This window comes from Chamaea fasciata, unplaced genomic scaffold (genome assembly GCF_029207755.1).
Source record: "Chamaea fasciata isolate MVZ Bird 193981 ecotype frontalis unplaced genomic scaffold, bChaFas1.0.hap1 SCAF_2, whole genome shotgun sequence".
NCBI lineage: Eukaryota > Metazoa > Chordata > Aves > Passeriformes > Sylviidae > Chamaea > Chamaea fasciata.
The window spans coordinates 1,794,233-1,816,020 of NW_027094087.1; the positions used below are offsets into that span (position 1 = coordinate 1,794,233).

General features: G+C 41.3%; 1 protein-coding gene across 3 annotated transcripts in view; it reads right to left on the reverse strand.

The window, feature by feature from the left end:
- Nucleotides 1-21,788, reverse strand: part of LOC136303963 (chromatin assembly factor 1 subunit A-like) — a 220,802-nt gene that overhangs the window by 139,673 nt on the left and 59,341 nt on the right. Inside the window, exon 1 of one of the 3 annotated variants that reach the window (XR_010724340.1) lies at nucleotides 9,910-9,924. The exons of the other annotated variants lie outside the window; for them this stretch is intronic. The gene's annotated coding sequence lies outside the window, so the exon portion shown is untranslated. Of the gene's footprint in view, nucleotides 1-9,909; nucleotides 9,925-21,788 lie in introns of those variants that run through there. 3 annotated transcript variants of the gene reach the window in all.

A 21,788-nucleotide genomic window follows, 5' to 3' on the forward strand; every position in this document is an offset into this window, starting at 1 on the left:
ACGAAACTCCACAGGAATTGCTGTGACAATGGTTTGATGTTTTATCTGCAGATCGTGGAGCTGTCACAAACAAACTGGGGGGAATGCCAATGAAACATTCATCCGTGTGAAGCTAACATTTTTACAATATAATAATTCTATTTTGAGAGTGAAAGTATTGGTGATTTGAGCAGTACAGGCCCCAAAATAAATACAAACCAAGTGTGATCTCATTCAAGCATAACAGTTTTGCTGCTGTTGTAAACCACAGTCCTTGCTTAGGAAAAGCAGCTACTGATTTATGTCGGGCAAATTCGAATATTTGCAAATATGAGTTTTCAGCTGTGTCATATAAAGCTCTCCCACATGAGAGTTTACCATCCCCTCAAGTCCCCATTTAAAAATCACAAATTATCTGCCTCTTTCCACTCCCTTCACATTTCCCCCATTTCTCCATCCTTAACACCCACTGAAGCTGTGGAGGCTGGATGCTCTGACCACTCACTCAGCCGGTTTGATCGACCAACAGCATTTTGGAGAGCAAACACGCACAGAGCAAGTGCAAGCCACCCCTTGACCTTTAGCACACACTACTCTTGCTCACTTTGATTTTCCCAGACTTCCCTTTCTGCTGTGACGAAAGCAGCGCTCAAGACCTGGAACTTCCACTTATTATTCCAGAGGATGTGCCGGGACAAAGCCGGACGTGGAAACTTCTGCTTTCACCAGGGGGAGAGGAGGGAAGGGCTGCCGTCTTCTTCTAAGGTGAGAAGTGGCTCTCAAACAATAAACTTTACATAGGAAAAATTATTCATCCCCGATGCTATTCCAGGGAGAGGGAACGCAGTTAAACCCGCAGCTCTGACAAAGTGCCTGTCAAATGCTGATAAAAATATCAGTTTTCTTCTTCTAAACCAAAACAGGAGATGCGATAGCAGCCTTTAGACTGCATGATTTCGTTTAAGATCGGGGCAACAAAGTCTATCAGAAGAAAAAGAAGAATTGGCATCACAGTTTGATTTTTAATCGCTGAAAGTTGCATTACTCTGAGTGCTTTGACAATAAATTTTGACAGGCTTTCAAGGAAGAATTATTTTCTCTCCGCTGCAGATATTCTCACACCATTCAGCATCTAATATTCCGTCAGCAGCTGATGCACTGCCTTTCTTTATTTGCTTCTAGCAATATTTCACACCTGCAGAACGAGTTGATAAAAACTACCAGCAAAGCCCCTGTACCTCAGTGCGATGGGCAGGAATCACCAGGAGATCATTCACAGATAAAGAGTTTATTGCCCAAAATCTGCCCCGCAGTGTGGAGGAAGGACTCCGAACCTTTCTGACCTGTTCCCGACTGCAACGCCCACAACAGGAGCAGCCAGCTGCAGGGAAGGGGCTGACACGGTTCGAAAAATGCCCCAGTTTTTACCAACCCAGCCCAAAGCAGAGTGTGTGAGCAGCTCAGGTATGCAGGGAATAATCTGCTGGATAGATCTGCCTTCCTGATACCACCCCAGAGATTTTCAAACGGGCAAGAACACGATAAAATCTGGCCTACTCCACATGCACAGTTAAATAACAGAGGGCACAGAAATGTACTTAAGATTTTCTGCCAGCTAGTAACTGACATATTGCCCCATATTGTGTTTCGCTGAGGACACTGGCATTTCATTTGTCAAAGGCAGTCCCCATTTTATATCCAGGATTTTGAAGGTCCACCCTTTTCCACACACCTAAATCCTAGAAAAGTAAAGATTTCCTATTTTATCTTCCCACGCAGGTAAGCCCTCCCAAGGGAACAAACAAAAAGCTGAGATAACACACAAGACTTTGGACTCTTAATTACTTTTCAGGTCATATCAGACGTTAAAAGGTTTGGGAAAAGATGCATTTCGAGTTAGATGTGGTTAAAGAAACAGAAAATAATACCTGGCCCCGAGAAATTCACTCTCATTACTCAGCACACAATAAGGAGATGAGACAAGCACAACAGGAGAGGGGTTAGGACAGTGAGGAAACATAAATGTGACAATTAGAAAGAGAAAAGGCCACCACCTAATGAAAGAACTGCTCCAGATTGTTGAAAATAAGCAATGGGAGAGAAGGATATTGCAGTTTCTCCTCAAAGGAAAATATAAAGAAGAGTAAAGCAAACACTGAGATCTTCAGGAGAGTGACCAGAGAGCTGAGAGCCCCTTCAGGTAAAAGGGCTGAAGGAATATGACCAATGCCTCGTGACAAAGTTCTACTTAATTGCGTGGAAAGATTGGGACAGGAAAAGAAATCATATGATCAGAATTGAAAAGCAGGAGTGTGATCACATCACATATGTGATCAGGAATAAAAAAAGGGGAAAATAATACAGCTATACAGGGGAGGAATAGCAATAGGCACTGTCTGAAGATAAACCTGACAGTCCTCAGCACCCTCGGCAGAAACGCCCTTTCAATGCTGGTTATTTAGCTCTGGTTGTAAAGGTAAATATTGGGGTGGGATATTGGCATGGCAGCCCTGGGTGAGACCTGCTGGAGAAGGTACCCAGAAAGTCCAGAAATCCTAATTTTCCAATGCCAGGATGGCCCTGTAACAACTCAGAAAAAGGAGGAAAGGGAAGCCTGGAAGCAACAGAACAAGGACCGGCGGATGGCTCTTAGTTAAACGAATTTATGCGGAAGCAATTTGTGACAGCAGCAACTCAGAGCTTTACGTGAGTCCGCAGGATGTGACAGATCACGTGTGGGGCACATTCACATGTGTCTGTGTGATGAAAAAAGGGCCGTAAACTGTCCTTGTGTGGCTGCTCAACAACTCCTCACTGCTCCTGCACAACTGCTGCTATTCCCAGATGATGCCAAGCACACCACAACAACGTGCAACGCCGTGCTGTTACTCAGGCTTGAAAATATGTAAGTTCAGCCCTAATTCTGCTTCCTCCCCAGCTGCAAGCAGGACTTTTTCCATCTGCCTTCTGCCTCACAGGCGAAGGTTTGAGTCTTCTCACCACACTGTAAACACCCAGCTTACAAAACAGGAGGATGACTAAAACGCTGACAACAGCCCTCAGCAATGAGAAGGCAAGAGAAGCCTGCATCTGCAAGGACAGGATGAAAACATCCCTCATAAAGAGCTCTCACACAAAAACCACCAAGTTTAACTCAGCCAGGATGAGAGATTTTAGCTATCGAGTCTGTCTTTTTTTTTATTTCAGTGCTTTCATTTCAAGAGGGGGTCAAAGCGATTTTGTCTGCAGCTCTTAACACACTGATCATTAGCTGAGTACCCGCTGTGTTTAGAAAAGACACTTGAAACTTACTTTTTAATACCTTAATCAATCTCAACTTCGAACAAAATCAAATGCTGCCTTGTTTCCTTTAAACTTTTAAATCTCAAATTTTCAGAAACAACGGTCTCCATGCAGATTTTAAAAGCCAGGTGAAGGACTAAATTTTCTTTCACAGCAGACTTTAAAAAAAAGCCAACCCCAAAAAACAAGAGGTTTATTGATCAATAACTGCCTTCACACCTGTCTTACCACAAGAGCTGCTCACTGACACCTTTGAAACCATTCCACACCAATGAGTTAAAGTTCAGCTCAGACAAGGATCAGGGCCTGCTCCTGCCAGCTTGTGCCTTTTGGAAAAGCACTGGGAATGTTCTGTAGGTCCACAGCTGTATTTATGAGTCATGGCAGCTTTTTATGAAACCAGTCAGGGCACAAACTTCCTTCTCTGAGTGAAAACCTGAGAGAGGGAAAAGCTGCTGCCTGCTGGGAAAAGACTCCAACGTTTCTGAGGACAAGAATCCTCAAACGCTGTTTACAGCAAGTGATGCAAGATTTTTGCTCAGCTTTTCAAAATAACCTCGAGATGATGTTCCAGCAGCTCTCGGAACCCTCAGAGCCACAGCTGCCAAGCAGTTTGTGCTCGTCCCATGGCTGCAACCCTGGATTCACACAGGGAAACCGTGGGTGAGGCAGGCAAGTTTCCATGGAAACCTGCCTAGCTCCTGCCAGGAGGAGCGAAGAAAAAACAACTTTTTTTTTTTTTTTTCCCCCAGAGAGGGTTTTGATGATTTTGACTCAGCATTTTTCCAACAGTTCCATTAATAAATCCCAGGATTTGTAGCTGGGGGCTGCTGATGGAATAACACACTGATCTCAGAGGGAATGACTCCGCTCCTGACTTCCTTATCAGCAGTTTATCTCAAAGACATCGTTCTTTCCACCTGGGCAAATCCCTGGCACTCTTCCACACAATGCCTGTGAAAGAGTGTGTGCGCACACAAGCCCCCAAAACCCCATCGTAAAGAATAAACTTTCAGTTTCTTACCTCTAACACTCATTTGGTTCTTTTAGAGGAAGGATTAGAGAATTGTTCTGCTGACATGATCTCTCCCAGCTCTGCAATCTACGGATTTTTTTATCTCTCACTGGAATTTTTTTTCCACACTGCATCTTGTTTGAGGGTTTGGGGTTTTTTTCTCCTTGTGGGTGAGGTGATGGGAGGTAAAATTAGATTTTACCACCATGAAATTTACTCACTCTACACCTGAGAACCCCCAGGGCTTATCCTACAACGTGCTGCTACCTTTAGTTCAGATGGAAAGGGAGGTGCACGGATGGCTGGGAGCTTTTGTGCATTACTAATTATGAAAGAACACAAGCTCACTTTAGTATTAGGAATTATGTCTTTTAAGTTTTTCTGCAAGTAAAATTTTGTAAAGATTCCACTGACTCCTGCTGAAAGGGAAAGGATGTTGGTTCTGTCTGAATTGAGAAGTGTTTAAAGAAAGAGATTGTGCCACTCTTTAAGAGGAAGTTTTCTGGTAAGACGGCATCAGGCAATTCCTTCAGGTACTGGAAGGCCTCAGTTTGGTCACCCAGGAGCTTCTCTTTTCTAGACTGAACAATTTAATTAGTGTAAAAATCCAATAAAAAAAAGAATAGAAAGAACAGCCACTGATCAATTACATCCAACAAAGGCACACGTGACAGAGCAAGATAATGTAAATAAAAAAGCTGGACACTGCTGCGCTGCCAACGAATCCTTGCATCACTGCAGAGCATCATGCAAACTGCAACAGGAGATAAAATTTTGCCAGAGTGCGTACTTAAAGACTTGGCAGGAGCCTCATTTCACTTCATGACTGCACTCAATCCCACAAGCAGCATGCAGAGCAGCAGGGTATCATTTCTATTATATCTGACATCAGCAGCTTCAGACAGATAAAGAGATGTCTCTTGGTATCTCATCCCCCCAAGGTCTTTGCAGTTCAGAGCAAAGGATTCTTTGGAGCATCAAACCCAACAAAAACTTGGTTTAAGATTTGGATAGGTGCTGGAAATGAGGTTGTCAGATTTTTTTTAGCCAGGGAATTGCAGTTTTTTCCTATATAAAAACGAGGCTGGAAGTTCAAAGAGGAAGTAACAAGATTACTTTGGCACACAGGATTCTAAGCCTGTTTCTTCTCTTTCAGACTGAAGCCCCGCAGCTTTTATTTGGGAATGTGAGCTGTGATAATCCCAGGTGACTTCACTGCACCACCAATGTTTATCTTGCTATCTACCCTCTCTAGGTAAATAGCCTGCACAGAGACAAATCACTTCTTGGCGATAAACTTCATTTTCAGGCTGATCCTAAGGCTTGTTCTACTGTATCCCACCATCCAACAAGGGAAAATAAGCTTCCCTCCCCCTTTAAAATCTTCCCATGCAAATTTCTACTTGATAGCTCTTAAATGAAGATTTTTCTTACAGTTACTCTGCAAAGGTATTTCTATACACAGGATCTGGGTGGAACATTGAGTTGTTTCAATGTTGACAAAATTTTCACCCTCCGTTTTTCAGCAGGTTACAAAATAGCTACTTCTGGGGAAAAAAAAAACAAACAAAAACAAACCAGCAAGGTGGCAGCAAGCAAGAGGAAAGACAGAGAAAAACAAACATTCCTTCAAAGCATTGTGACAATCAAATGAACCTGCTTGTGTTAGCATAAAAATTTTCTCCTGCTCGTCCTTCTGGCATCACTTGCATTTGTTAACAGGTTTTATTATTCCCAAATTAATCAGTCAATAAGCACTTGGGCGTTTCTGCTAAACAGATGTTTTGTTTGAACAGAAGTGGGATGTGTTATGACCCCAGCATCTACCCCCAGCGCTGCAAATTTCTGGTTATTTTCAAAGCAGGCTCCCACGCTGAATTTCTTCCTCACCACTCTAAAAACTTGGTTCTGATTAACCTTCTCTTGCTTTGGAAACGACTCCCAGATTGCCAAATATTTCAAGTTGATCTTCAATAAAATGCTTTGTTAACATGGGATGCACAACACTTTGGCTTCCCTTTCACCTTCCAAGGCCCACGAGAGCAGATTCCCTCTGCTGAGCATCACAGAGTGGGGAAGGATGTGTGGAAAAGGAGCCAGATTTTATCTCTCTGGAGTGAAGCCTCATCTACACAGAATTCTGTCACATAACTGGTGTAGGATTGTATTTTAATACCTCTCAGATTCCCCTGGGCTTCTTTTCACACTGTCCTTTTTATTTCACCCTATTCCTCCCCAAAACACTGGATTAATTCAGTACCTTAGAATGGGAATCACACATGAATTGCCTGAAAAATCACACCAATAATTCCTTCCACAGCTTTACAGAACACACATGATCCTGAGCTCTCTCCACTGGGCATGTCTGAACAACGAAGCAGCTGTGATTGGAAGGCTATGGGGAAAAAAATATCTAATACTGCCATCTATTAACTTAAAATAAGGCTAAACAATCATCATAATAAAAAAAAAATCTCTTAGGAAAACACTTTTCTTATTCAACCTAGCAAGATGCAAAAGCACCAGGAGAGGTTTGATGTTGCAGCTGGGTCTATTTCCACACTTTTCCATGACAAGCAGGAAGACGGTGCTGTGGAAATGCCAGCAAATCTCTCTTGTTTAAAGCAGAAAGGTACAAGCATGTAAATATTAAATATTACCCACTGTGCAAAATGAGAGCTTTCCTTAACAAGCTGTAGGCTTTCCTCTTTAATATGTAGGTTTAGATGGTATTTACGAAAATGAAGAGTAACGGAAGGTATTTTTAATATTCAAAGATATACTTCTGTCAAATACATTGTGGTGGTTTTTAAGCCCTAAAAAAGCTTTCTCAAACCCAGAAATTACCAGGAATACTTAGGAGTCAAAGCAGGAAACATTCCTCTACTCAGAGTTGAAAATGCGTTTCTCTCAACTGCAAAATCCTGATTCCATCCCTGGGCAGAAAGCTATCGTAGAATACATTAAAAAATTAATTTTCTACAATCTAACTGAAAATCTCCTCTAGGTGCAGCGGTAATTGCGAGCCCCTGCAGCCCTCCTCCACTGATACAGAAAAGACACTTTTTACTACAGTTAAATCTACTCTGTGCAGAAATTTAAGAATTAATCGTCATTCCACAAGCACCAAAAGTGAGGGAAGAATGCTCATTTCTTAGATAAAGGTCATGCAAATATGGTAGAACCTGTTTGGACCAGTTCACTTCTTGTCTCATCCATTGAATTATGCTTAAGCTGAAAAAGATATTAAGTTATAAATATATATATTAATGTAAGAGTAGATTAATTTTTTTTTTTACTGACAATTCTAAAGGATTGTAGTATCAAAAAAAAAAAAAACAGCCAGTGTGCAGAAAAGGGAGATGCTATTTTCAAAACTGGTAATGTATTTAATTCATCTGCAACTTCTCCAAAGGACACCTCACTCTAGAATTTCCTTTATTTATTTACACATGTGGAAATTCTGACTCCCATTCCATTCCTTTCTCCTCATAACCACAGACCTTTCCCCCCCTCTGGGAATGCTCTTGATAGCTTCACTAAAACCCCCAAAATGCCCCAAAAAAGTTCATTTACACTCTGAAAGGGCCTGAATTTACCTATCTGATCACTTACTGATTTCAACAGCTATCCAGGTACACTTAAATACTTTATTCGAAGTGATTTTATTCTGCACCATTTTACATGGGGGACGAGAAAAATTACGCACAGAGGATCAAAAGATAATTGAAATTTCTGCGCAGTGACTAATGGAAAAAAAAAAAAATAGCCAGACAAAATCTTGGCTTCAATCTCCTGCTTTCCAAGGTGAAAGGAGCATGGAAATAATTAGCCAGTGATAAGATTTCATCCGGGATGTGAAATTGAAAGTGAGATTATTGATTGACTTCTGAGATGCTGAAATATTAGTGCCTCAGTACTGGAATTGGAGAGAAAAAGGGAAACAGTGAAGGAGATGAAGCTTCTTCCCCAGTCTGAGGGAGTTTGAGGTTTAGGTTTAGTCAGAAACCCACATGAGCTGAGCTTATTCAGGATGTTAATGTTGGCTGTGCTGATGTTTTCTTTAATCCCAGTGATTTCATTTCAAGGAAATGTAATTAAGTACCAGTCACACTTTATCTCAGAGTTGCCCCCTGCCTTCACTTTTTCAGTATTTAATAGGTGCCTCAAGAAGCCAGCAAGTGCTCCAAAACACAGAGGGGAAACGGGAGAAAAACTAAAAATCCCTCAGTAAAATTCTCTTTATGGGAAACAAACAAACAAACAACCCAGAAAAAAACCCCACTAAACAAATAGAATTTTGGAATATTAATACTTGGCTGTAAAAAAAAAAAATAAATTGTTTATTGCAGCTGGGAAACTGCAGAGTAACTAAATACAAGAATGCTTTTCAGAGAGGGATTTATCCTCACCCTTTGGATGCCTGACTTGTGTTAGGTGAGTCCCAGTCCAAGTGCCCCCAGTGACATCTAACAGAACATTTATTTAGAGGGTTTTACAAGTCTTGACTCGGGTCTCCTCTTCTGGGTTTTGTCATTTTGCTAGGAAGCGACAGATCGGGTTTCTGACTCCAAATCGGGCTCCTTGCTTAGAAGGAGCGAGTCACACAAACTTCACAGGAAAAGCTAAGAAACAAAAACCCTCCGGAAAAGCCCAGCTGCAGGTGGATTTCTCTCACAGCTGCTCTCAGGAGTTTGAGGTTGTACAGTCCAGTTATATATTCATCCCTCTCTAGCATTGGTTCCTTAGTGGCAGATTGCAATTAAATAACATACGAAATATAAGCTACAAAACCACTTTGCAGGAACAAGCAGGATGAAGAGCCACTTGTGCAACAAAACACAATCAACCTTACAATTCCTTAGAAATTACAGCCAGGAAAGCAAGTGATGATGAATAACCGGTGGGTGTTGAAATAAGGAGAGCTACCAGTTCTTACTATCACTGAACGAGTATGAACGCTGACTAAAATCAGCCATTAATTAATAAAAAAATAAAACATCTCAAAGGACGTGCCAGTTACGGATGCAGGACCAGGTTTTTGGCAAATACCATCAAAGACATAAAACCAGGGACACGCCAAAGCACCCAACAGCGCCACAGGGATGGCGGGGAGAGAGGAGAAGTCACTTTGGGACCTCCAGCTGCAGTGCCCAAGTGCAGACAAGGTCTCAGCACCCTGGAGCTCATATGGCCACCAGTGAGAGGCCCAGGAAGCCCTGCGAATTCTGTAGCCAGCCCTGCAGCTTTTAAATCTTCTTTTCTTCTCTTAGAGCTGGGATTGAATGAGCAAGAGATGGAGTTCGTGTTCACACTCAGATGCTTATCAATTCCTATCTATAGCACAGTCTCACAAGCTGTGAGTTCTGGCTAACAAAGTGAAAAATGGCTCCGTCTCCGTCACCTTACAAAGTCTTTTAAGCACAAACTGTCCAATTATGTGATGACACCTAAATTATTTTTACTTTTGACCCAATAACCAAACACCTGAGGCCCGCAAGGCAGATTTTTCTACCCAATTACAAAATACCACCCAGACCCATGGAGAAGAAGGTGAGACAGATGTTCCAAACGGTCAGGACGGCCTGAAAGCAGCAGCGCTAAAAGCTCACCTTTAATTAACAGCTCAGCAGCGCCAAACAAGCAAAACGACGGATGCTCCTGCAGCCCCAAATCGTGGGAAATAGCATCCAGCAATGATTGCAATGTGCATTTCACACCCCCCCCAGACGGTGAGGGCTGGCTGCAGGGAGAGAAAGAGCAGGGAAACGTTGCCCAGTTGTTCAAAGCGCTCTTCTGCTGGCGCTGCATTGCCCTCTGCCCTCCAGACAGAGCTGCCTTTGAGAGCACAGGCCAGGGCACCGTGCCAGCCCCAGTGCTCTGGCCCGTGCTGCTTCCCAGTGTTCAATCCGTGCGCACAGGGAGAACAGCAGTCGGAGAGGCCGTGAAATGCTCGGCAAGATAAATGTGGCCTGGGGATTTATTAACTCGTTTTTCTTTCTGAGAAGTGCTGCCCTTTCATGAGCGGCCAAAATATGAACCCTCGGAGCTCCACTGCGGGGAAACTTGGAGCTTGCTGGCATTTGTTCTGCAGAGAGCGAGAGCTTACAGCATTCCATCCTCCCGAGTTTCTAGGGAGAAGGATATTGTTTAGGACTTTCTTCTCTGTGTTCTGAACTCCTATTGCCCACCAAATCAGGCAGCAGCAGAAGTGGAACCGAGCGCAGAGAGGACACGGCCACACCTTGAGTTCACAACTACAGGACTTTATCTCTTTTGCCCCCTTGCCTGCAGAAAGGAAATCTACTTTTTGGAGTCCCACTGAGCCAAGCTTTATCACATTGTTTATCACTTGGGCTCAGAATCAGATTTAACCGAAGAACCCTAATCTCAAAGTGAAGCAGGGAGGTCTCAAATTTTTCTGATCACCTCAGAAACAAACTGAGGAGGCTTTACAAACAAAACACCAAACCCACACGTCTGAAAATTAGGAACACCTATTATGAGAGAATCAAACGTGCAAAATGGGGGAGTTTCTTAGCTTTTCTGCCAAGAGTGGAGTTGCTATTTTGAACATAAAAAATCATCTGTGCTGAATTGGAGCTTGAAATACAGAGCTAATTTGGAGGGGGCAGTGAGGGAGAACGAGCAGTGGTGGGCACGTGACAGCTTCTTGTCATACCCAATTATCTTGCTTCTTCGTATTAAAGCAAAATGTATTTAGACACTGCAAATAAATTATGATATTTCACAAATATATTCACCTAAGGAAACACTTTAGAACATTTCTTTTTTGAAATATTCTAACCAGTGTGATCACTTCATCTACTATTTCTCTCAGATTTGCATGAGCATTATCCAAATACAATGGCTTTAAATTTTTTTTTTGTTTTCTAACATCTACTGTAAACCCTGACAGATTTATATATAATGCTGCATGGAAAGGAAAACCATTCATCTGCTGAATGGGGCAGGAAAATCGTTTTTGAGAACTTTTCCATTACACCTATCCTTTTCCAGGTGAATATATCTGCGTGCTGTTGAGAGGGGAGCGATGAAGTGGCAATAATCAGCTTGCAGGCAGCTTTCAGCGACTTCCTGGATTACATTTCCGACCAACAAAGCAACCATCAGGCATAAAGTCACCGTTTGTCTCCATCCAGGCTCCTGACCTTTAGATTGCCCATTAAAGAGAGGAAGATCAGTTCCTATCCATGTTTTGGCAACAAGAGACATTTTCCTGCTCCAAAGACACATTCATTCTGCAGAAGTTGCAGCCCAAGTGACGTCCATCTGATTTGGAGGCTTCCTTCCTCTTTACTGGAAAAGGAAGCACATAGAATTATGGGCCAGACTATTAATTGATTTTGAGGGAGTGGGTTGGAAGGGAGGAAAACACTGCCTGCACAGATAGAAATGCTGGACTCAAGATAACCACAGAGGGGATAAAATGTTGTGTTGCACCTTCATGGCTTTGGATTGGGCACATTAGAGGCCAAAATGAATCCAAATCTAACAGAAGGAAGTGACATATGACAGCTTTTCTTGCCTTTTATCTAGTAAACAAATAACATGCTGGGAAAAAAAAAAAAAGAAAGAAGAGCACACTTCACTTAACCTTCCATGAAGTAGTGAAAGCTGTCTAAGATTATAGAGCCCATGGTGGCCAAGAAAATTAAATGCCAATTGTTTAATTGGAGTTTCCCAAGAGTAACTGCATGTGAAAGGCTCCAAAAGTGGAGTAAATTCGGCGGCGGGCCCCAAATCCTGCACAGCAGAGGGTTGCCAAAGGGAAGTGTGTGGAGATTTCTGGAGAAACAGGCCCACAGGGAAAGGAAGTGAGCTCCAGACACATCCTTTCTGTGACCACAGGGCTGGTGGGAGCTCATTCCAAGTTTTGTTATTGTGCAGAAGGCCCCGAAGTCAGGAAAACTCAGCAGTGAAAGAACACAAAGCTCTGGCGACACAGAAGACGCTTGTGTATCCACAGCAGGATCAGTGCAGGTGAAACTCTTCATTTAAATTCTTCCTTTACTTCACTCTAGAGGTGAAGAAGACATTCTATCTCCCTCTTCCCTAGAACTGGCAGGTTTTGTCATCAAGAAAAGCTCTTCATTGCAGGAAAGAAGTGACCCAAAATCTGTGTCACCCTTGCTGCAGTGAGTCAGTAGAAACCACAGCTCTCCCAGCTTCCTGCTCCCCCCGATTTCCTTCCAGTGAATCCCACTTCAGATGAAATCCAGGCAACTCAGTGCCAGAAGTTAAACTCTGTGCACCCTACACACATTTATACATTTCCTATAAACTATGTAGGTGGCCCTCTTGGGTTTGGTTACGTTTTGGACTGATAGCAAAACAAGGAAAGTTCTTTTAAAGCACAATTAAGTAGAAAAGAAAACTCCAGAGAGGGCAGGAAGGCGGTTGGGACTCAATTAAACACACGTGGAAGTGAACGGACCGACCCGAGTCTAAACAAGTGCTGGAAAAACAAAAGTGGGAGAAACCGTGGCAGAGGCCAGGCCACATCAGGAGTGCTTTTGCCATCGGGAGGAAAAAGGAGTAGGAGGAAAGACCTGTCTGCGTACACAGTGCTTTCACACAGCTTTGTTCCCGAACTTTAAGAGTTCTGGCTCTGTCTCTGGAAAAGGGCTGGATGTTTAGGAACTCACACTTCGAAATGAATGAGCACAGTGGAGTCGCTGTGAACATTCCAGCACCAGACCCACCCGTGGCCCTCCCTCTCCTGCCTTTGGATCAGAGATGGAGCTCACCCCGTGCAGGCCTTTCCTCGGCTTTTGCTTTGCAAATGATGTGAACACCTCGTTCCTCGTGGTCTAAAAGAGCAGGCCGCTCTGCTAAACACATATTTACAATTCTTTAGTTGGAATAAAAGCTAAGAGAACAACTAGCCCAGAAAATAGGGTGAGTGTTGGGAACATTGTTGTTTTACTGCTTTCCTGGCTACCAGATATGCAAAAAAAAAACCAACCCTATGTACAGAGTGGTCTGTAAAGAAGTTACAAGAAGAAACGAAATATAAGTTCTGTTCCTCATCATTAGTGATGGAAAAGTCTGTGTGTTTCTGTACAAAATCAAGTGCAGGATAAAAAAGGCATTGGCATGGAGAATGCAAGAACAAGGGAAGTGAGAAAAGACTACAGTGATGAGGAGGGTTCTAACAACTGGTTTTCAAATATCTAAAGTGACACCGCGAGGAGAAAGAGAATAAGGGACCCTCCACGTCTAAAAGAATCGGGATTTGGGGTGACAACCATAAATCGTAGCAGGAGATATTCAGTAATGACCCGAGGGAAAGAAATGTAAATGCCACCATTTTCACAGTGGTTCGAATGAAACAGTTGAACAGATTCCCTGGAGGGGTTTAAACACTGGTTTTTTTAAAAGAATCTCTTTAAATACATTTAATTAATACTAATAATTAATATTAAATACATCTTAAACCCACCCTTGCTAATGGCAATGGGATGGCCCAGAAGACACCTTGATATCCCCTTTTAGTGCTGCACTTTAGTGAGTTTCAGAACACTTGCTGACACTTCCCATTTTAAAAAGGAAAAGGAGCATCCTCTTCACATAAGCTCGTGTCCCACTTGAATTTTTCACTGATTAAACATCTCCCAGTGGCTGTTGCAAATCAATTTCCCCTCGGACTGAATAATGACCCAAATCCTATACTCTGATGTGCATGGACATACATCTCCTTCACACAATTATTCTGAATTCCAAGTCAGATTTCCGTCAGATATTATAAAACTAAGCACGGGGTGGATCTTTGGATACGCAAAATGAAAAATAAGTTGAAGATAAAAACATAAAAAAAACAATTAAAAATGTAACCACAGAAGGAAACTGTTTTTATATGGGAATACTTATTAATACTTCTGTCCTTTAAGCTTTTTGGGCACGTCACTGGAATCAGTTAAAACACGTTCCAATCACCATTCCCCAAACATATCTATTTCCGTATGAATAGGAACTAAGAAAGAAATGAAAGAAAGAATTCAAAGCCAAGTATTTTTAGGCAACGTGTAGGTTTCAGGATCCAAGGTCAGCTGTAAATTTTGTAGCCAACTCATGCACACTTACTGCTACAAGCAAAACCTCACACCAGGCCATACTGAAATATTTAACAGGTTGTCCTATTTCAAGATAAAGGTTTGGCGATGCCTAACAACCCCAAATCTTAGGAACTTTAGGTTATAAAAGAGTTGAAAGATTACATTCCATTCTAAAAGGTCGCCATTTAAGGTATGTAAGAATGTTGGATATTTTTGTTGTCATATTACCATTTGAAATCTAGGTTAAAATGCACAGGGTTTTGCCCTCAGTAAATCCTTTCACTGGTTTTAAGCATTTGGATGTGAGCAGAAGTAGTTTTTTAGTCCCTGACCTCTGGAAAGCATTTCTGCAGTTTGCCACTGAAAACCAGATGAAGCCACTCTCGTTCCCCCTCCTCCTCACCCGACACAATTTCCTGAGGTTTAGAAGTGGTGCACTCACACGTCCCAGTGCAGAAACAGCACAGAATCTTTTCCCCCTACTCCGTTCACATTTTTCTGATTTGTACACTGATCCGCACCAGCAGAAGGAAATTGTGTCCTGCATGTGACCCCAGAGCCCAGATAAATTATTTGCTTCCCTTTCTGTCAAAGGCAGAAACATCCATAGAAATACCAGCATCCCAAAGGCAGCTGAGAGCTGTGTTTATGTGCTTCTGGGTTTGGGTGAGCAGCTGGAACTGAGAGAACGATTGCAATCCATTGCAGTTTGGGTCAGAATCTGATCTCTTTCCAGAATCAAGTTATGCTTGTAGAAATAAAAATCTGATGAATAAAAAATACCGATGAAAACATTATTTTATGAGTACTCTCACTCATTTTCTGCTAGAGCTGCCCTACATTATAAAAAAGTTAAATGTTACATCTTTTAAGTATGTTTAATAAGCTTTGGATGCTCCCTAGTCCTGGGGAAAATCAAAGAACTCTGAAGATAATAGAAAATAATTTATATCGAGTCAGGTTATCTCAAAATACCAGCTTTGACTACAATTGGTATCACTACAGAATATGTCAGGAACGATGCCAACCTTTCCAAACATATAAAAGCTTAATTCCAAGGAAAGGAATTTTAATGTCTACAGACATTTTCTATTGTCAGAATAGCTACTACATTTGATAGAGTGTTTATTAATACTAAAAAAACCCAACAGATTTTTAAACTCTTCCCTTTCTCAGGTATAGTGACCTAAACCTGAATAAATAAACTTTAAAGGTTTACTTTTGGTTCAAAAGAACACCAAAATGTTAAATGATACTGTTATCACAGGAAGCCTCAGAAACAGAAAATCACAAATTTAGTTTGCCAGTTCTATGCAAAACAGTTCATGAGCTCAGCTGCTTTAGGAACAGCCTTTCTTTGATCCAGAATGCAAAGATGACATGTCCCCTGTACGCCTCCAAACTATTTTATAACGTCAATTTCTTTGTGGAATATTTTGTGTCTAAACCAAGCTCTTAAAAAAAAAACAAAACAACTCTGCCGAACACCACTTCTTTTCAAGAGTGTGGTCCTAACTGATCTCTCTGCTTATCTCTCATCATAGGCTTGTTCTTCTCTAAGGAAAATAAACCAAAAAAAAGGTGTTGTGCAACACCCAGTTCATCACCTGAGAGGGAGGAAGTGTCTGAACACACACTTGAAAGATTTCTAAACACAACTTTCCCCCCTTACCTCTGAAATGTTCACAAATAAGCAACACAAACAATCAGTAGTCACTTTGAGGTACAAAATCTCTGAGAATAGTTGGATTTTATGGCTCAAACTACATTAGAAGCTTTTGTCATGGCGTTTGCTTTGTTTTTCAATTTTAGGTAAATCTTGAAATGACTTCCCCTAAAAATAATAACATCTCTCATTGTCTGCTTCTTAAAGAAAAATCCCAGAAAGCAAAAGAAAGATACTTAGTGCACAAACAGTTGTTAAACAGGCATCAAACCATTACTGCATATCTCAAAATTTACCCATCTTGGCAGAGGCATCGTGGAGGAATAAACCACTGTCATTAGAGCACCTACAGGGCAGATAAACGCGGTGTAAACATCTGGGTTTTAACTGTTCTGCCATGGGAGGAAAGAAACTTTCCCCCTTGGTTTTAATTCACTCAGAATTAATTGTACCTGCAAAAATTAACACATTTCTGGAGGTATAAAGTTCTAGTTTTAGGGTTTAATCTACATTTCAAAGTGTGAGCACCCAATTTGTCAACTGTGCCACCTTTTACCTCCAGCTCCAAGGGCTCCAATCCCCCTTTCTCTGTTTATTACCACTGCCACGTGAAGCCTCCCTCATAGGATGGATCTGAACAACCATTTCTGTTGCCAGTGAAATTAAGAATTCCAAAATAACCTCAAGACCTCATGGAACTGTGAGGTAGCAACGACACTGCCTAGAATAACCTGTGGCGCTGCCTCCCAAAGCTGATTTCCACTCTGTTTAGAGCCATGGAATTTTTCAAATCGCTCTCAGCAGAGCAGGAAAACCCCTGATTTTATGGCAACCGTTACCTCCTTTTTTTCAAACACGTCTATCTCTTTTCTTAGAAGGAAATAATGGAAGAAAATCGTGGCTTTGAAACAAACCAACCCCCAAACATGAGCACTTTGAGGTTAAACATTGTCCACTCCTAGCAGCATCCTGTTTGTTACCTGCGGCTCACCAAGCCCTCATGAGTCACAATCTTAAGGACATTTTCTAGTGCAACTTCCAGCCTGTCCAGAAAACCAAATTCTATAAATAATCCGGTCACAAGCAGCCAGATGCTTTTCTGCAGATGAAGGGGGAGTAAAGCACATTCAAGAACTGAGGTGAGGACAGTTTGTCTACTGTGTACCAACCTCCACAGAGACTTCAAGATTTTGCCAAGATTTCATTATATTACCAATTGCTCACTTGTTTTCTGTCTTCATTGCGATTTATGATCTCTCCTTTTCCTCCACACAAGACTTTTTATTAAGACTCAGCAATTAATTTCTCACTGCTAAAAATAGCAAGTAGAATTATAAACTTGAGGCAAGCTTAAGGATCTATTATATAATATACATTAGACAACATAAAAATGGCATTTCAAACTTAATGATCCTGCTGGGTCCCCTCCAGCTCAAGATGTTCAATGATCCTAAACTTCAAACCAGCCGGTGGCTTTAGTAAATACTGAAACAATTTATAAACTTAAAGGCATCCTGAGCACCACGAACGTTTCCATTTTGAAACAAATCACTCTTCTTTTTCATTTTCTTATCCTTCTCTGCTTTTGTGAAGGATGCCCGTAATTCCTATCTTCACGACAGCAAATTTATAGAGCAATGCATTACAGCAAAATGACAACCCTAAAATCCCATGATTTTTATATTTTTACAGTGTAACCCTTCTGTGCAGAAATCAGGCTCTTTCCATATTTATATTGTAAGCTGTCACGCTTTTTGGCAAAGAATTGGTTCTCACATGCTGCAACAAATGCAGAAAGAAATGGAAAAACAGGGTAGCAGCTAACATTAATAACACATGATTTAATTTATGATAAAAGCTACAAAAGGAACTTTAATATCATCCCAGCAAAACAAAGAGAAATGAAACTAACACTGCATGATTTTGCACATTTCAATGCCTTTTTAAAATCCCAGGAGCTCTCTCCTTTAGTCAATACAAAAGGTATTCAGTACTCTACATTTCTCAGAAATATTCGTGGCGCTGACGCCAGCCCCAAGTTGTCTTCCAAATTCAGTGTTCAGGACTTTTTATTTTGTAGGCCTCTTTCATTATTGTCACCCATTATGAGTGAAGAAAGAAGTGTTATTTGAGTAAGAAATGAACTTTTTTACCCTGCTGAGGACAACACCCTCGTTTTTGCTTAAATGAGTCCAGGGATAAAAATTCTATTACACTAGTAACTGTCTTTTTTTTTTTTTCCTGTGCAATGCCACTGCTCACCAGAGCAAACTTCCACAAAATCCCAAGTGCTTCCTCTTAGCAACTGAATTAGGATGAATTATGCAGTTCTCAAAAAACAAGGGGAGAAGAGAAGGAGGAAAGGAAAAAAAGTTCAACTGAACTTCTAAGGAAGGCATCACTGTCCTTGATGTGCTAATTGGATAATGAATTATTAAATATTTACAATGGGCCTTTGCTCTCCACTGGAAATTGTACCACGAGCATTCTTGCTCTATTTACAGGAGAAAGCCTCTAATAGATGTAGGAAAAAAGGCTGCTTGGGGTATTAATCTGCAAGAAGCGACACAAACAAAGATTCTGAGCCGAATTTCAAAATATTACTTCTGTTGCAGTCATTCTTAAAAGTATTGAGAGGGAGTCATCACCCAACAGTGATGGTCCTGTACAAAAGAAAATACAAAACACTTTCTCTAACCAGTGTTCAGGCAGCGTCCTGGGCTTAAAATATACAATAAAGTTCTGAGGACAATCCAGCCACAACAAACACCAGATTTTTTTGCCTCCTCAATGACTGGTCCAAACTAAAACTCCACATCCCTCCTCAAACCTAAACTCCAGTATCAGAACTCCGATCACGCACCTGAAACACTGGATCCTCACCATCCAGTTGTCTCAAAGTAGAAAAAAATTCAGAAACATTTTTAAATCTAGAGGATGAACATATCAGAACTGCCTTTTTTTAGCCAGTGGAAGATTGGAGTTTCAGCAATTGGTGTTTAATTTATTGGTGTTTCATTTATTGGTGTTCAATAAGCTCTGCTGTGACCGTTGTAGGATCATCAGGAGCCTTTGCTTGAGATTTATCTGGCTTTACCTCAGGATCATTTAGGGTGGAAAACACCTCCAAGAGCATCGAGTCCAAGCCCCGAGCAATCCCTAGCCCAGCCCTGAGTGCCACATCCGTCATTTCCTGGCCACCCCCAGGAGTGGGGACTCCACCAGCTCCCTGGACAGCCCATGGTTAACAACCATGAAGATTTTCTTGGAGCACGTTCAGGCTGGAACCAAATTTTAAATGTTTCCAGTTAGGGAGATATTTTTCTTTTCTCTTTAATCTCCTGGTTTCACTAACAGTTTTACTACTAAATTCAGCAGGGCCACCATTTTAATCTGAGGGTCTTATGAGATTATTCACGATGAGAATTTTTTTTTATTATTAGGGATCCTGCCTTGACAGGGAGGTTGGATCAGATGATCTCCAGAGACCCCTTCCAATCCCAACAGTTCTGTGATTCTGTGGCATCCGTGAAGTTCAGCTTGGTTTAAATGTAATCAGAATCACACATCAGAATCGATAAATACTGATTAACTGCATGATACAGAGGTTCACATCAATCACTAAACTCAAACCACAGATGTTCTTCTGCTTGCACCACCCACGTGGATGGCCAAACCCTGGAATTCTGAAGTGTTTTGCACAGGAAAGATGACTGGCACAAGGATGTTACTGAAGCTAAAAAAAAAAACACCCCAAAATAATAAAGTTTAAATCTACATTGAACCTACGTGGTCAATAAATCATAATGTGAACTGTTCACCACTGAAAGCAAATTGATACACAAATAATTCAAAATACACACCCTGACGGGGAAAAATTCTGATTTCCTGGATGTAATTGCTGTGTTTTGTTTGCTGCTATCTGAGTAAATTTGTTATATTTGGATCCCAAGCTCAGCATGACTTTCATCTTTTCAGAAGAATAAGAAAAGAAAAGCCAAAGCAAAACATTACGTAATACTTCAACAAAGTACTGGGAAATTTCAAGGTTTCTAAAGTTTCCTTGCTGAAAGACACTGTCCAGTAATTAATACTGGCAGTATTTCTCACAAATGCCAAAATATAATTATATTTAGAATTGAAAATGTTACCTCAGAACTCAGCAAGGCTTAGAAACTTTTCCAAGTGAACTCCCCTCAGCTGCTGTGAAGGGAAGTGTGTTTTTAATTCATGACCACCATCACTGGTTCAAGAGAAGGAAGTGTTCTGTTTGGGGGTTTTGTTGTTAACTTTTTTTTTTTTTTTTAATAAGTGTGCTTATTTTAACAGAATGTTGGTGATTTTTATTTTTTCTGGGAAAAAGAATCCTTTGGTCAACTTGAATTCAGGTATCTCCACAGACATATTAAAAAAAAAATTAGGAACACTGCTTTGCTAGTATTTAAAGAAAAGAGTTATTTTAGATTTTAAAAAATATGTGTCCTTCAAGCATTCAAAACCAAAACAATGAGAGATTAAAATCTCAAACCTGAGGCAGGCTTTGAAGAAGAAATACTGTGATGAGATGTGTACAAACTGGACACAGAGAATAATGCAAACAGTCTGGATTTTCACTGTTCTTCCATCGTGGACTCAAACTGATAAAGCTGTTCACAAGACAGGGTCTAGGCACTCATTGCATTCCTTTCTCTAAATTTCCCCACAGTGATGGAACTCTGTATTTGACTATAGAAAACTTTAAAAGGTTTCCATAGTTCAAACACAGCATTATTATTTTTCTGAAATTGAATTTTTTCTATCTAGTGAAATATCTACTTCATTTAACTCGATTTCACAATTCTTCTGTAGAATTTAGGATCCAAAACTGAGCAAGAATCCCAAACCTCCCCAGAGCTGCACCTGCCAGCTTTGCAGAGCTGCGGACTGTGGAGGAAATTCAGTGTCCGCCCATCCCCATTCTGAAAAACGTGCTACCTTTTATCACACCTATCTTTCCATTAAAAAAAAACCTCAAAGAGCTTTTTGCTGCTTTGCTATCCACAGCAGAACACAAGAATGAAACCAGAATGTTCATGGAGGTTGATTTCCCGACTCGGAATTTGCCACAGCTCTGAGTGCTGCTGCCGTGGTGGAGCAGGGACCCAGCAGAGGCAGGCCAGGCAGAGGGGGACAGAATGTTTTGGGTTTGGCTCAAGGGCCCAGATGTACTGGAAACAACCCCTCCTCTGAGTGACTGACAGCTGCTCAAACGATATTTCAACACTTTTGCTTTCGCTCTGGATCCAAACCACGAGCTGCAGATATGAGCAAACAGGGGTTGGATTTTTTTGGGGATTTTGTTTGTTTGTTTGTTTTTGGTAGCTAAGCTGAGGCAGTGATTTGTTGATTTTTCTCTTATTTTCTTTTTGCTGTTGTGTTAGAACATTATGAACAGAGCCTATGGCCAAGGTTTATGCCAGGCCTTCCTCGCAGCCTCACATCCAGCTACCAACTAAGATCCTGGGAAGCCTCTCCTGCAGATCACAGGTCATGAACATCCCTTCAACTCTTTTTATTTTCGCTGCTGTGAGGATGAAGCTTTTTCCAGATGAAGCAAAGCAAGGTGGAAGCAGAGGAATACGCTAAAAACGTGTCACGTGCAGTTATTGACCCAAGAGTATGGCGAAACTCATCACTGACAATTAAGAGAGAAAACTGGCTTGAAATCCTCACCACAGCATCTAGAGTCACACGTTTTTAATTTACT